The sequence below is a fragment of the Saccopteryx leptura genome, chromosome 6 (genome assembly GCF_036850995.1).
Source record: "Saccopteryx leptura isolate mSacLep1 chromosome 6, mSacLep1_pri_phased_curated, whole genome shotgun sequence".
In the NCBI taxonomy this organism is placed as follows: domain Eukaryota; kingdom Metazoa; phylum Chordata; class Mammalia; order Chiroptera; family Emballonuridae; genus Saccopteryx; species Saccopteryx leptura.
Window position 1 is genome coordinate 92,300,827 of NC_089508.1, and position 12,200 is coordinate 92,313,026.

Consider the following 12,200-nt stretch of genomic DNA (forward strand, 5'->3'; position numbering starts at 1 on the left):
ACTCTATTCACTGCACCACTGCCTGGTCAGGCTGCTCAATACTTAATGGTGATTTTATCCACCTTTGCATCTGAGGCTCCCCTTCTTGTAAGGATGGAAGGGAAGAGAAAAAGGGACGGTAGAAGAAATGTATGCAACACAATGAGTAGAGCCATGGGCAGTGTCAGTGATGAAAGGGTCAGCCAGAGGAATTACATGGCTGTAGAGTAAGCCAGCTATAATCTCTGGGGACCATGAACAGAGACAGTTCAAATTTTAAAATGCAGGAAAAACACTGGGCCCATAGAGACCAGATAGTTCTCCAGTTAAGTTAAAACCTCAGGGACGTGAAGAAGAGGATGAGAAGAGCATGGAAGATTTGAAGCCTTACTACAAAGGACTTTTAAGTGCTGGCAAAGGAGTTAGTGACCAACTCTGTAGGCAGTGAGAGACACTGAAGGCTATGTGTGGAAATAACGTGATCAGGATGGTTCGTTTTGAAGAGGAGGCTGGGAGAGGTGTGCATGGATTGGAGCAGCAGAGGCAAGGCCCGAGGACCTGAGTATAGGGGCCAATCACAGTAATACATATGGAGGGCAATGAAGGGCCATCCTGAGACAGATGGCAGTGGGAAAGTAGAGGCAGCATGGATTTGAGAGTCAGAATAGATGGGACTTGGCAACTGAGTGGCTGGGTATAAAAAAGGAATAGCAGGTTGTGATAGGATGTTGAGAAATTAGGAGTTAGGGGGCAGAGGGTAGAAGGTAAATGGCTCCATGTTGGAGACTGAATTTGAAATGTTAGAACATCCATATGGAATTTTAGCAATTTTCTGGACAGTTGGGTCTGAAATTCAGAACAAGTTGGGGCAAGAGTCATAAATAGGAGGATACTCACTAAGAAGATGGAAATAGACGATCTGGAGGAAAGGATGAGATGCAGTCACACAGGGCCCTATACTTAGTTTAATGCCCTGCTGTTTCTGTTTTGAAATTCTTTAAACAAGGAGCTCTGTATCTTCATTTTGCACAGGGACCCACATATTGTACTAAGTAAGATACTAAAGGAAAGGGTGCCATACAGGCTGGGATTCTTTTTTTTTTGTTTTGTTTTGTTTTTTTTTTGTTTTTTTTTTCATTTTTCTGAAGCTGGAAACAGGGAGAGACAGTCAGACAGACTCCTGCATGCGCCCGACCGGGATCCACCCGGCACGCCCACCATGGGGCGGCGCTCTGCCCACCAGGGGGCGATGCTCTGCCCATCCTGGGCGTCGCCATATTGCGACCAGAGCCACTCTAGCTCCTGGGGCAGAGGCCGAGGAGCCATCCCCAGCGCCTGGGCCATCTTTGCTCCAATGGAGCCTTGGCTGCGGGAGGGGAAGAGAGAGACAGAGAGGAAAGCGCGGCGGAGGGGTGGAGAAGCAAATGGGCGCTTCTTCTGTGTGCCCTGGCCGGGAATCGAACCCGGGTCCTCCGCACGCTAGGCCGACGCTCTACCGCTGAGCCAACCGGCCAGGGCCAGGCTGGGATTCTTTAGGGGTCTATGATTCTTGTGAAATGGTACAATCTGATATGTTTGTGCAGTCATGCATGTGCCTGAAAATAAGGTTCAAGAATTTCATCAAATTTTCAAAGGGGTCTGTGACGCCACAAATTACAAACCAGGTTGGTACTGTGGCTGCTGGGAAGGGGAACTGGCTGGGTGAAAGACAGGTGTAGGAGATTTACTTATTGTACATTCTTTTTCTACCTATTTAACTGTGGCATATCTTACCTGTTCAAAAACTAAATAAAATAGCCTGACCAGGTGGTGTCGCAGTGGACAGTGTTGGACTAGGATGTGGAGGACCCAGGTTCGAAACCCTAAGGTGGCTGGCTTGAATGTGGGTTTGTCTGGCTTGAGCGCAGGATCACTAGCTTGAGGGCAGGGTCGTTGGCTTGAGCCCAGGATCACTAGCTTGAGCAAGGGGTCACTCGCTCTGCTGTAATCCCCCTCCCCCTGGGTCAAGGCACATATGAGAAAGCAATCAGTGAACAACTAAGGTGCCACAACAAAGAATTGATGCTTCTCATCTCTCTCCCTTCCTGTCTGTCCCTCTCTCTGACTCTTGTCTCTGTCAAAAAACAAACAAACAAACAACTAAATAAAAGACTTGGTGTTCCTGAGAAAGAGGGACCAAAGAGAATCTTGGGTAGAGGTAGGTGAAGAAGGTGGAAATGCAGCCACCACAGAGGCAATGGAAGAACTAAGACTGAACGTGTAGAGGTTACTGCCAAGGGAGGAGAGCTTTTCTAGAGGAAGAGTACCACCAATGGTCAAAGGTGGCAAGAGGGGGAGCCCTGGCTGGATAGCTCAGTTGGTTAGAGCCCTGGTCAGCAAACCATGGCCCGTGAGCCACATGCGGCTCCTTGGCCCCTTGAGTGCGGGCGCAAAGGCCAGCTTAGGAGTACCCTAATTAAGTTAATAACAATGTACCTACCTATATATAATAGTTTAAGTTTAAAAAATTTGGTTCTCAAAAGAAATTTCAAACGTTGTACTGTTGATATTTGGCTCTATTGACTAATGAGTTTGCCGACCACTGGTTAGAGCATCAACATCCTGATATGCCACAAATGCACGCTTGATCCCTGGTCAGGGCACATACAAGAAACAAAAATATCTTGGCCTGTGGTGGCGCAGGAGATTGAGTGTCTAGCTGGAATGCTGAGGTCACTGGTTTGAAACTCTGGGCTTGCCCCATCAAGGCACACAGACAAGCAACCAATGAACAGCTAGAGTGAAGCAACTACATCTTGTTCTCCCACCCTCCTCTGTAAAAAGGAAGGAGAGGAAGGAATGAAGAAAAGAAACAAACATACACACACCTGACCAGGCAGTGGCGCAGTGGATAAAGTGTCAACCTGGGACGCAGAGGACCCAGGTTCAAAACCCCGAGGTCATGCCTGACCTGTGGTGGTGCAGTGGATAGTGTCGACCTGGAATGCTGAGGTCGTCAGTTCAAAACCCTACACTTGTCTGGTCAAGACACATATGGGAGTTGATGCTTCCTGCTCCTTCCCCCTTTCTCTCTCTCTCTCTCTCTTTCTCTCCTCTCTAAAATGAATAAATAAATAAATAAATAATTTTAAACCCCAAGGTCACCAGCTTGAGTGTGGGATTATAGACATGACCCCATGGTTGCTGGCTTGAGCAAGGGGTCACTGGCTTGGCTGGAGCCCCCCCCCCCCGTCAAGTCACATATGAGAAAGCAATCAATGAACTAAGGTGCCACAACAAAGAATTGATGCTTCTCATCTCTCTGCCTTCCTCTCTTTCTCTAAAACAAACAAACAATGAATGCATAAATAAGTGGAACAACACATCAACATTTCTCTCTCTCAAATCAATCAAAAAGAAATTTTAAAAAAAGAAAAGAGGACGAGGAACAAGCCAATGCCTTTCATGTGGCAGAAGTCTGAAGATGATGGCAGGACCTCTGCATGAGAGGAGCCACACACACCACGGGCCTCCCTTCCCCCAACTCAACCAGTCCCATCAGTGGACCCATCTGTGTGTTCCCTCCAGACGCCTACAGGGAAGAGCTCAGAACAGAAGGAAGCTGAAGTCACGCTCCTGCCAGACTTGGGAGAGGTGGGGTCTTCTCTTGAGAGCCAGGCCATTTTTCTTCCTTTGATCAAGGCCAAGTACAGCCTGGCTGCTGATCTAGACTAGTAGAGAGATAGCTAAGGGTCTTGCAACCTGTGCCTTTGTGTTCCTCTTAACCACTCCAATTTTTTCTTGAGTTCTGTGCTCTTACCAGCCCAACGCCTGCACACCTCTGTTCCCCCATCCCCCCAGCTCATAAGGCCTTCTCTCTGGTGGAGAGCATATGTGCCCTCCCCTGGGGGCCTCTGCTTACAGTTGGGTCATTAGGCTCTACTGCATCTAATAGTCTCTGTAGAGACAGGAGCAGGCACTCTGGTCTTCTGAAAGGCTTCCAGAGTCGTGCAAGGACAATTTCACAAGTCTTCTGGGTTAAACACTCACTTGTCCATACTTATTTAATTAATTTAACAGGTCCAGTCCACATCAGTCCAAGTAAACTTTTCCTGGATATTGTTAATCTTTCATCTACAAATGCTTATTGTTCCCCTCAAGTATTGCAATATGGCAATCTCTGTGCTGGGCCCTATGAAGAAAACAAATACAGTTAAGACTCTATCCCTATTCTCAAGTAACTTACCACTGACCTAGAGAGATGGAACAAGGTAGTGACACTACTATAGTCAGAACAGCAGGAAGCTATACCACATTCTGTCTAACCAGGGATGACATTATACACTTTAAAATCTAAGAAACAAAATTTAGAAGACATATAGGATGGGGGAAAAGTAGATTTACAGTTGTTCATATGGAATATAACTAACTAATAAATACTAATGCCCTGGCTGGATGGCTCGGTTGGTTGGAGCATTGTCCTGCAATGCAGAGGTGGCTGGTTTGGTCCTTGGTTGGGGCATATATAGAAATAGATCACTGTTTCTGTCTCCCCCTCTCCCTTTTCTCTCTCTGGATTCAATTTTTTAAAAATTACAAAAAGAAGACCAAAAAAAATAAGGCAACAAAGAACATTTAAAAAAATAAAATAAAAAATAATACAAGCCTGATCAGGCAGTGGTGCAGTGGATAGAGCGTCGGACTGGGGCGCAGAGGACCCAGGTTCAAAATCTCGAGGTCACCGGCTTGATCGCAGGCTCATCTGGTTTGAGCAAGGCTCACCAGCTTGAGCCCAAGTTCGCTGGCTCAAGCAAGGGGTCACTCGGTCTGCTGTAGCCCCACGGTCAAGGCACATATGAGAAAGCAATCAATGAACAACTAAGGTGCTGCAACGAAGTATTGATGCTTCTTGTCTCTCTCCATTCCTGTCTGTCTGCCCCTATCTGTCCCTCTCTCTGTCTCTGTCACACACACACACAATAATACAAGAATAAACTGTTTCATGCACTCACAGCTATAAAACTACTCTTGCCCCACTCTGTATTTTAGGAACTAGGGCTTGAAGGATATACGTACATTGTAGATAGAAGAAAGGAAAAACAACCCCTTGTAGTGAAACTACATGAGTAAATGCACAGGGGTAATAATGGTGGGCAGCCTGCCTCATGATAAGTTAAAGACCTTCCCTATACAGAAGGCAGCAACATTTGGGTGGATGGTGCAGCCAAATTGTCAAGGGGCCCAAAAACCAGACAAGAGCATTCTGCTTCTTAGTTCTTTATCATCTGGGTGGCTCTCTGATGCATATACTCAAGGTCTCTTTCCATCTATTTGAATCTTGATGCCATGCCTCTACAGCTTGGTAGCCTTGTGAATTCAACATGTGAATACAAATTCAATGGGGCCTTGCAGGCATTTTAGTAGCACTCAAGCCCAACTCCTTCCTGGATGGAGGTCTAGGGAGAAAAGTCCCTTTTAACCTTTACCTTTCTGAACCTTCTCTCTCCCAACTATACAATGAAGTAATACCTATATTGTAGGATAGTCATGAGGACTAAATTAAAATGCCAGTATCTTTGTGATTTGTCAAGCATTATACAAATGAACAGTGGAAGTCATGTTTTTTGCCACTTGTGTCCTGTTCCCTTATTTAGGCACTCGGACAGCTTGCTAACCTCTCAAAGCACAGCACCACTCTGGAAATACAAAGTTGCAGCCTGCAAGGTGACCCATTATTGGATTTGTCGTTTTGGGGAGGACTGGGGAGAAGATTGGCAACTAAAGCCTACGTGATGGTATTATTATACTGCACATTTTTCCATTTTTTGTTAAAATGATAACTGGTCTCTAAGCAGAGAACCTGTGATGATTTAAAATACTTATCCTGAAAAGAAATGGCCAGAGTCGAGTTAGGTTCCAAAGACCAAAAGCAGGAGCTACAGAAATGCTTGGGGGAGGTAAGGACCCACACTAAGCAAAGGGCTCTAAACAGTGAGAGCCAGAAGTAAAAGGCACTAGGTACCCTGAAGGTAACTGGGGGACTCTTATTTTTCAAAGCCATCTTGCTGTAACCTGATTATACAGTTTAGGAATAAAAAAAGATTAGATAGTGGAATTTGTTTTCCTGAAAGCTAGGCTGGTTGTATGTGACCCAGGACTTCGTGAGCCTGGGATTTTTAGTGCAGGAACAATTAAGGTTTGTTTTTCATCATGGTCCTACCCTCATTTCTCCCCCTACAAATCCTGAGCATTCTCTGAGGTTGCTCAAGGGAAGGAGGATGAGGTCAGGTAGAAAGTCAAGTGTGTAGCATCCAGACATATGGGAATAATGATGGCAATAGTAATGACAAGCTAAGTTCTAAGCCCTCTCCAGGGATCATTTCATTTAATCCTCACATCCTTGAGATAGGTACTTTTTTTTTTTTTAACTGTGATGAGGAGTCTGAATTAGAGAAGTGGAGTCATACCAAGCTCACTTAGCTGTTTTAAGACAGAAGAGAGATCTGAACCGTGCAGTGTTGCCCTAGCAGGGGTCCCCAAACTTTTTACACAGGGGGCCAGTTCACTGTCCCTCAGACCATTGGGGGGCCACCACATACAGTGCTCCTCTCACTGATCACCAGTGAAAGAGGTGCCCCTTTCCGGAAGTGCGGCGGGAGCTGTATAAATGGTTTCAGGGGGCCACATGCGGCCCGCGGGCCGTAGTTTGGGGATGCCTGCTAGAATGTGACCTATCTACAGGATGAAGGTCTCCTGGCTTGGTTGGGAGACCTCCCAGGAATTGGGAGAAAGAGGCTAATTTAGAGAACCACTCATTCTAAACAAGTGGACATCATGATGCTTGAAAGCTGATAGAAGCTCCCATCCTTTCTGGAACGTTGGCAAGAGTTTCACAGGTCTGATTTCCATGGTCATTGTTTTCCCCTCTGCAATCCAGTGACAGGCTCTTTTCTAGTTTTCATGCACCTCATTCATATCTACCCACTGCCCTGAAAAATAACTGCTTAGGCCCTGGCCGGTTGGCTCAGTGGTAGAGCGTCAGCCTGGCGTGCAGAAGTCCCAGGTTTGATTCCTGGCCAGGGCACACAGAAGAGGCACCCATCTGCTTCTCCACCCCTCCCCCTCTCGCTTCCTCTCTTGTCTCTCTCTTCCCCTCCCGCAGCCAAGGCTCCACTGGAGCAAAGATGGCCCGGGCGCTGGGGATGGCTCTTTGGCCTCTGCCCCAGGCGCTAGAGTGGCTCTGGTCGCAACAGAGCAACGCCCCGGAGGGGCAGAGCGTCGCCCCCTGGTGGGCGTGCCGGGTGGATCCCAGTCGGGCACATGCGGGAGTCGGTGTGACTGTCTCTCCCGTTTCCAGCTTCAGAAAAATAAATTAAAAAAAAAAAAAATAACTGCTTAATGGCTCTCCACAAACCAGCCAATTCCATAAGGGCTCTTGAGAGATCATCTGGGACAGTTAACAGAACTCATCCCACTTTTTATTTATTTATTTTTAATTTTTATTTTTTTGTATTTTTCTGAAGTTGGAAACGTGGGGGGCAGTCAGACAGACTCCCACATGCTCCCGACCGGGATCCACCTGGCATGCCCACCAGGGGGCGATGTTCTGCCCATCTGGGGTGCTGCTCTGTTGCAACCAGAGCCATTCTAGCACCTGAGGCAGAGGCCATAAAGCCATCCTCAGCGCCCGGGTAAACTTTTGCTCCAATGGAGCCTTGGCTGCGGGAGGGGAAGAGAGAGACAGAGAGGAAGGAAGGGGGAGGGGTGGAGAAGCAGATGGGCGCCTCGCCTGTGTGCCCTGGCCGGGAATCGAACCCGGGACTCCAGCACGCCAGGCTGACGCTCTACCACTGAGCCAACCGGCCAGGGCCTCGTCCCACTTTTTTTTTTGTGTGTGTATATTTTTTCTGAAGCTGGAAACAGGGAGAGGCAGTCAGACAGACTCCCACATGCGCCCGACCAGGATCCACCCAGCACGCCCACAGGGGGCGATGCTCTGCCCCTCCAGGGCGTCACTCTGTCGCGACCAGAGCCACTCCAGCGCCTGGGGCAGAGGCCAAGGAGCCATCCCCAGCGCCCGAGCCATCCCCAGCGCCCGGGCCATCTTTGCTCCAATGGAGCCTCAGCTGCAGGAGGGGAAGAGAGAGACAGAAAGGAAGGAGAGGGGGAGGGGTGGAGAAGCAGATGGGCGCCTCTCCCGTGTGCCCTGGCCGGGAATCAAACCCGGGACTTTCGCATGCCAGGCCGATGCTCTACCACTGAGCCAACCGGCCAGGGCCTCATCCCACTTTTTAAAGTGATCTTTGATCAGCTCTTTCCTTGTCTCCACCTTTCCACATGATCTAAGTAAGCTGGTATGCTTCACCTTACACAGAGCTCTCTCAACCAAGAGCAGAACAAATCAGTCCTGGATACAGAGCGCAAAAATTGGGAGGGAGGAGAAGGGTGTTTGAAGCCAGAAGACTCAGACACGGAGCTTCTCAAACTAAAATTCCTTTCCTGCATCCAGCTCATGACTATTGACTTCACCTGGTTGCCATGGAAACATCAGTCTCTGGTAGATGGCAAGCAGCATTTTAGACAGAAAGCATCATAGGCTACCATGGTAACACCAAAGAGTAAAGCTGCCTCCTCTCTTGAAGTAGAGAGGAAGAAATAGATGAAGCTACCAGGGAAAGCAGGCTGGAAGGAACAGGCTTTGGAAAGCCTGGCTCCAACCTGAACAAAGAGGGAATTCAACAGATATGTAATATGTACAAAGCAAAGCAATAATGAAAAGACACATTTATGATTGGGCTCATTAGGCCATAACCATCTATCAATAGAGTTTACAAAGAACTGGAAATAAAGGCAGAGTAAGACCTGTAATAGGACAGAGTACTGAAAAGGGAAGTCAACTCTAACTAGAAAAGTTTGTCTTAAAGGGCCTGATTTTGACCAGCAGAAGAGGGACAGGAAGAGGAACAAAACAAGCAGATATGTAAGTGGAAAAATGTAAGGATATACTGAGAACTATGGGTATAGAGATAGGAAATGCCACACTTCTCCATGACTTCAAGGCCTTGGCTTCCACAGTGGTGCCGAGAGGCAGGTTAAGATTAAGGTCAAGGAATATGAAGCTAGTCTGCCTGGACTGGAATCCTAAACTGGCCACCTTTGTAAGTGTGGGGCAAGTTATTTCACTTCTTTGGGCATCAGTTTTCTTATTTACAAAGTAAATAAAGAATCTACTTTAGCACTGGCCAGATAGATAGCTCGGGTGGTTGGAGCATCGTCCCGGAGTGTGGAGGCTGCTGGGTTAGATTCCCCAGTTAAGGCACATACATGAGCAGTTCAATGTTCTTGTCTCTCTCTCCCCCTGCCTCGCTCAAATAAATAAATAAATCTACCTCAGAAAGTCACTGTAGGATTGATTCAATACATATAAAGTGATTAGAACAGTGCCTAACCCAGTGATGGGCAATCTTTTGAGCTTGTTGGGTCAAAATTCGCCAAAAAACCGAGCATAACTCGGGTGGTATACACTTCGAGAAAACTGTAATTTCACGATATTTATAGTTTAAATAACAAAAATGTATAATTGTAATATATAACTGTATTTAATAAACCAAAAACTAATTATTTAACTTACCTGCTTAGTGACTTTGCTCATCTATCTGTCAGTCGGTTTCTTTTGTTGGTCTTGATATTATTTAACTTGTGTGAGGTGCCGTGAACAAGATAAGTGAGGGGAAGGGGAACTCTTTAACTAACCTATTAGTGACTTTTTTGCTGCTGAATTTCATTGGCTAAATCTCCAATTGAAGGTTGTTATTTTGTACACTTCAAGCCCAAGCAAGCGCTACTAACTTCATCTGTCAATCTGTTTCTTTTGTTGGTTTTGATATTAACGCTGAGAATAAGGTCTCACAAAAGTACATAGAGGGAAAAATTGTGAGTAAAGCCACTGCTATATTTTTCAGGGTGTTAAAAGTGTCTGATAATCAGTTCCAGGCACTCCAAATTTCCTGTTCGTAGTGGTACTCCTCTTGATTCTCCAAGTGGCATCTTTCCAGATTCTCAAGCTTTGACCTCAAGTCGACAAACACCTGAGCCCAGATGCTGTCTTGAAATTCTGCAAGTTGCATCTTATGTAAATTAAGATGGCTGCCGCTATTTCTAATTGCAGGAAATGGCACCCATAGCACAGGCCCTCGCCTCTCCCAGCCTCCCCCTCACTTATCTCAGTAATTATGGTCAATTAGAAATCCACGACACCCCAGAACAGTAGATTGGATGATGGTTGCTGTGGTTATGTGGTTGATGGCAAAGGCAATCACAGGGCCCCCAGAGATGTGTCCCCCACAGCATTCTACTGCTCCCTGCTCCGCCAGCCGGAAGTGAGGCCAAAGATCCCCTAATAGCCCCAGAAGTCCCAGAACTAGACGCTTTGTGCTGGAGTTCTGTTGTTTTGGTCTACAGATCTCCGGCACACAGTGTCTACACTACAGCAAATGTTTTATCCTCAGCTACTGCACCTGGCTTTGCAGAAGCCAAGGATGAAACGTCCTTCTCGGCATGCAGCCCCATACTTCTCTGGTATGCAGCCGCATGCGGCCGCGTGTCATCAAAAATGGCTACGCATGTCAGTGCTGATCATAGGTTCACCATCACAGGCCTAACCCATAACAAATCCTACATAAATTTTAACAGTTATCATTACACCACCTCTCACCACCTCATTTTTTGGAGCCAGGGTAGACTCTTCTAACTGTCCAAGCATTATTTCCTGTATCCCAATGTCAAAAACACAGCAGTTTTAAAAAAAGGGAGGACATACCACTGCCTTAGGGAAGACAGAATCATAGGCTATAAGCCAAAAGTCAGGTGAAAATCCTATTGTGAACTGAGAACTGGTGGGGAAATTCTAACTACGCTGGGAAATATCTGGGTCAGTCTCACCACCACCCCTACCCTTGTCAGGCAGGAGAGAGGTTGAGGGAGGTTTCTTTCGCCTTGGGCTAGGCTCAGGAGCTGTTTACTGCCCCCATCTCTCCATTCCAACCACTCCCAATAGAGGGTGACTAGGCACTGAGTCATACAGTGACACCGGCTGTCACACACCAGACACAGTCACCTTACATAGGTTAAGGCTAGAGAAGCCGTCTTTCTTCCTTTTCTCTCCCCCACCAAGAGGATGTATGAAGCAAGACCAGGAGGCAAGGAAGAACTGAGGTAAAAAGAGCCTAAGGGCAGGAAGCCCAAAGTAGGTAGGAATGGGACCATGAAGAATCCAAGCACAGATGGGGGCCCATCTGAGGAGGGCAGGAAGGCAGGCCTATGGGTATTTATAGTTTAGAGTTCAAGACTGCCATGAGGAGGCCTGGTCCATAGCTTCAGGATGACTAACAAAAATGGTCCGCACTGTGCTTCTCAGGATGCATCAGCAGATAAATCAATAAATATGGGGGGAACTGGGCCATAGCCAGCTGCTCCTACCTAAAAATAATGCATTCTACCCTTCCCCCAGGTTGAGAGCAAACTAGGATAGGGAAGAGGTGGCGGTGGCAGCAAAAGAAACAGCAGCAGCAAGACTGCAGCAGCCTAAAAGAATCAAGAACCAGTCCTAGGTCCCAGAGGTCTTTTACTCCACAAAAAGGCTTCCAGTACTTAATATTTGTGTTAAAATCAACCCCAGAAGTTATCGCCAAAAAACAATTACTCTGCTTTATAAGTCTGAGAGCTGACAAATTAAAATCTAACAGCAATTATCCATATTTTTAGCAAGACAATAGTCTTAACATTCTGTTGCCATAGAGACCAGTACAGAATAAAGGAGCCCAACAGAGCCCTGCCCCTGAACCTCAGACCTCCTCCTCTTATCTGGTTCCTAGCTGGTGAGCCAGGCTCTAACTCTGTCACCTGTTATAAGCCTTACAAAACTGGCAGAGGAATGTGTGCCTCCCTTATGGTAGGGCCATTTCTAGAATATTCATCTCCCTGAAAGTCACTGTTCCCAGGCCTGCGCTGTCCCAGGCTGAGCTATACATATGGAAAACAGAGTTGAGGTGACTGGCAGAATCGAAGACTAGGCCTGAAGAGTCCTGATATGATTCCCAAATCCCTTTGGATACTGGACTGGGATTTATATTACAATCAGGGCTAAAGGCAGTATGGAGGCCACTGATAACAATGGTGAGTTTGGGAGGTTTCTCTGGTAGTTATGCTTCTCAAGATCTTAAAACACCCCTAAAAGAAGGCAC

General features: G+C 46.8%; 1 non-coding gene across 1 annotated transcript; it reads right to left on the reverse strand.

Annotated features, from left to right (window-relative positions):
• Positions 1–7,752: 7,752 nt before the first annotated feature.
• TRNAA-GGC (transfer RNA alanine (anticodon GGC)) lies at positions 7,753–7,828 on the reverse strand. The gene has a single exon. It is a non-coding gene; the product is annotated as a tRNA-Ala (tRNA).
• Between the last annotated feature and the right edge of the window lie 4,372 nt (positions 7,829–12,200).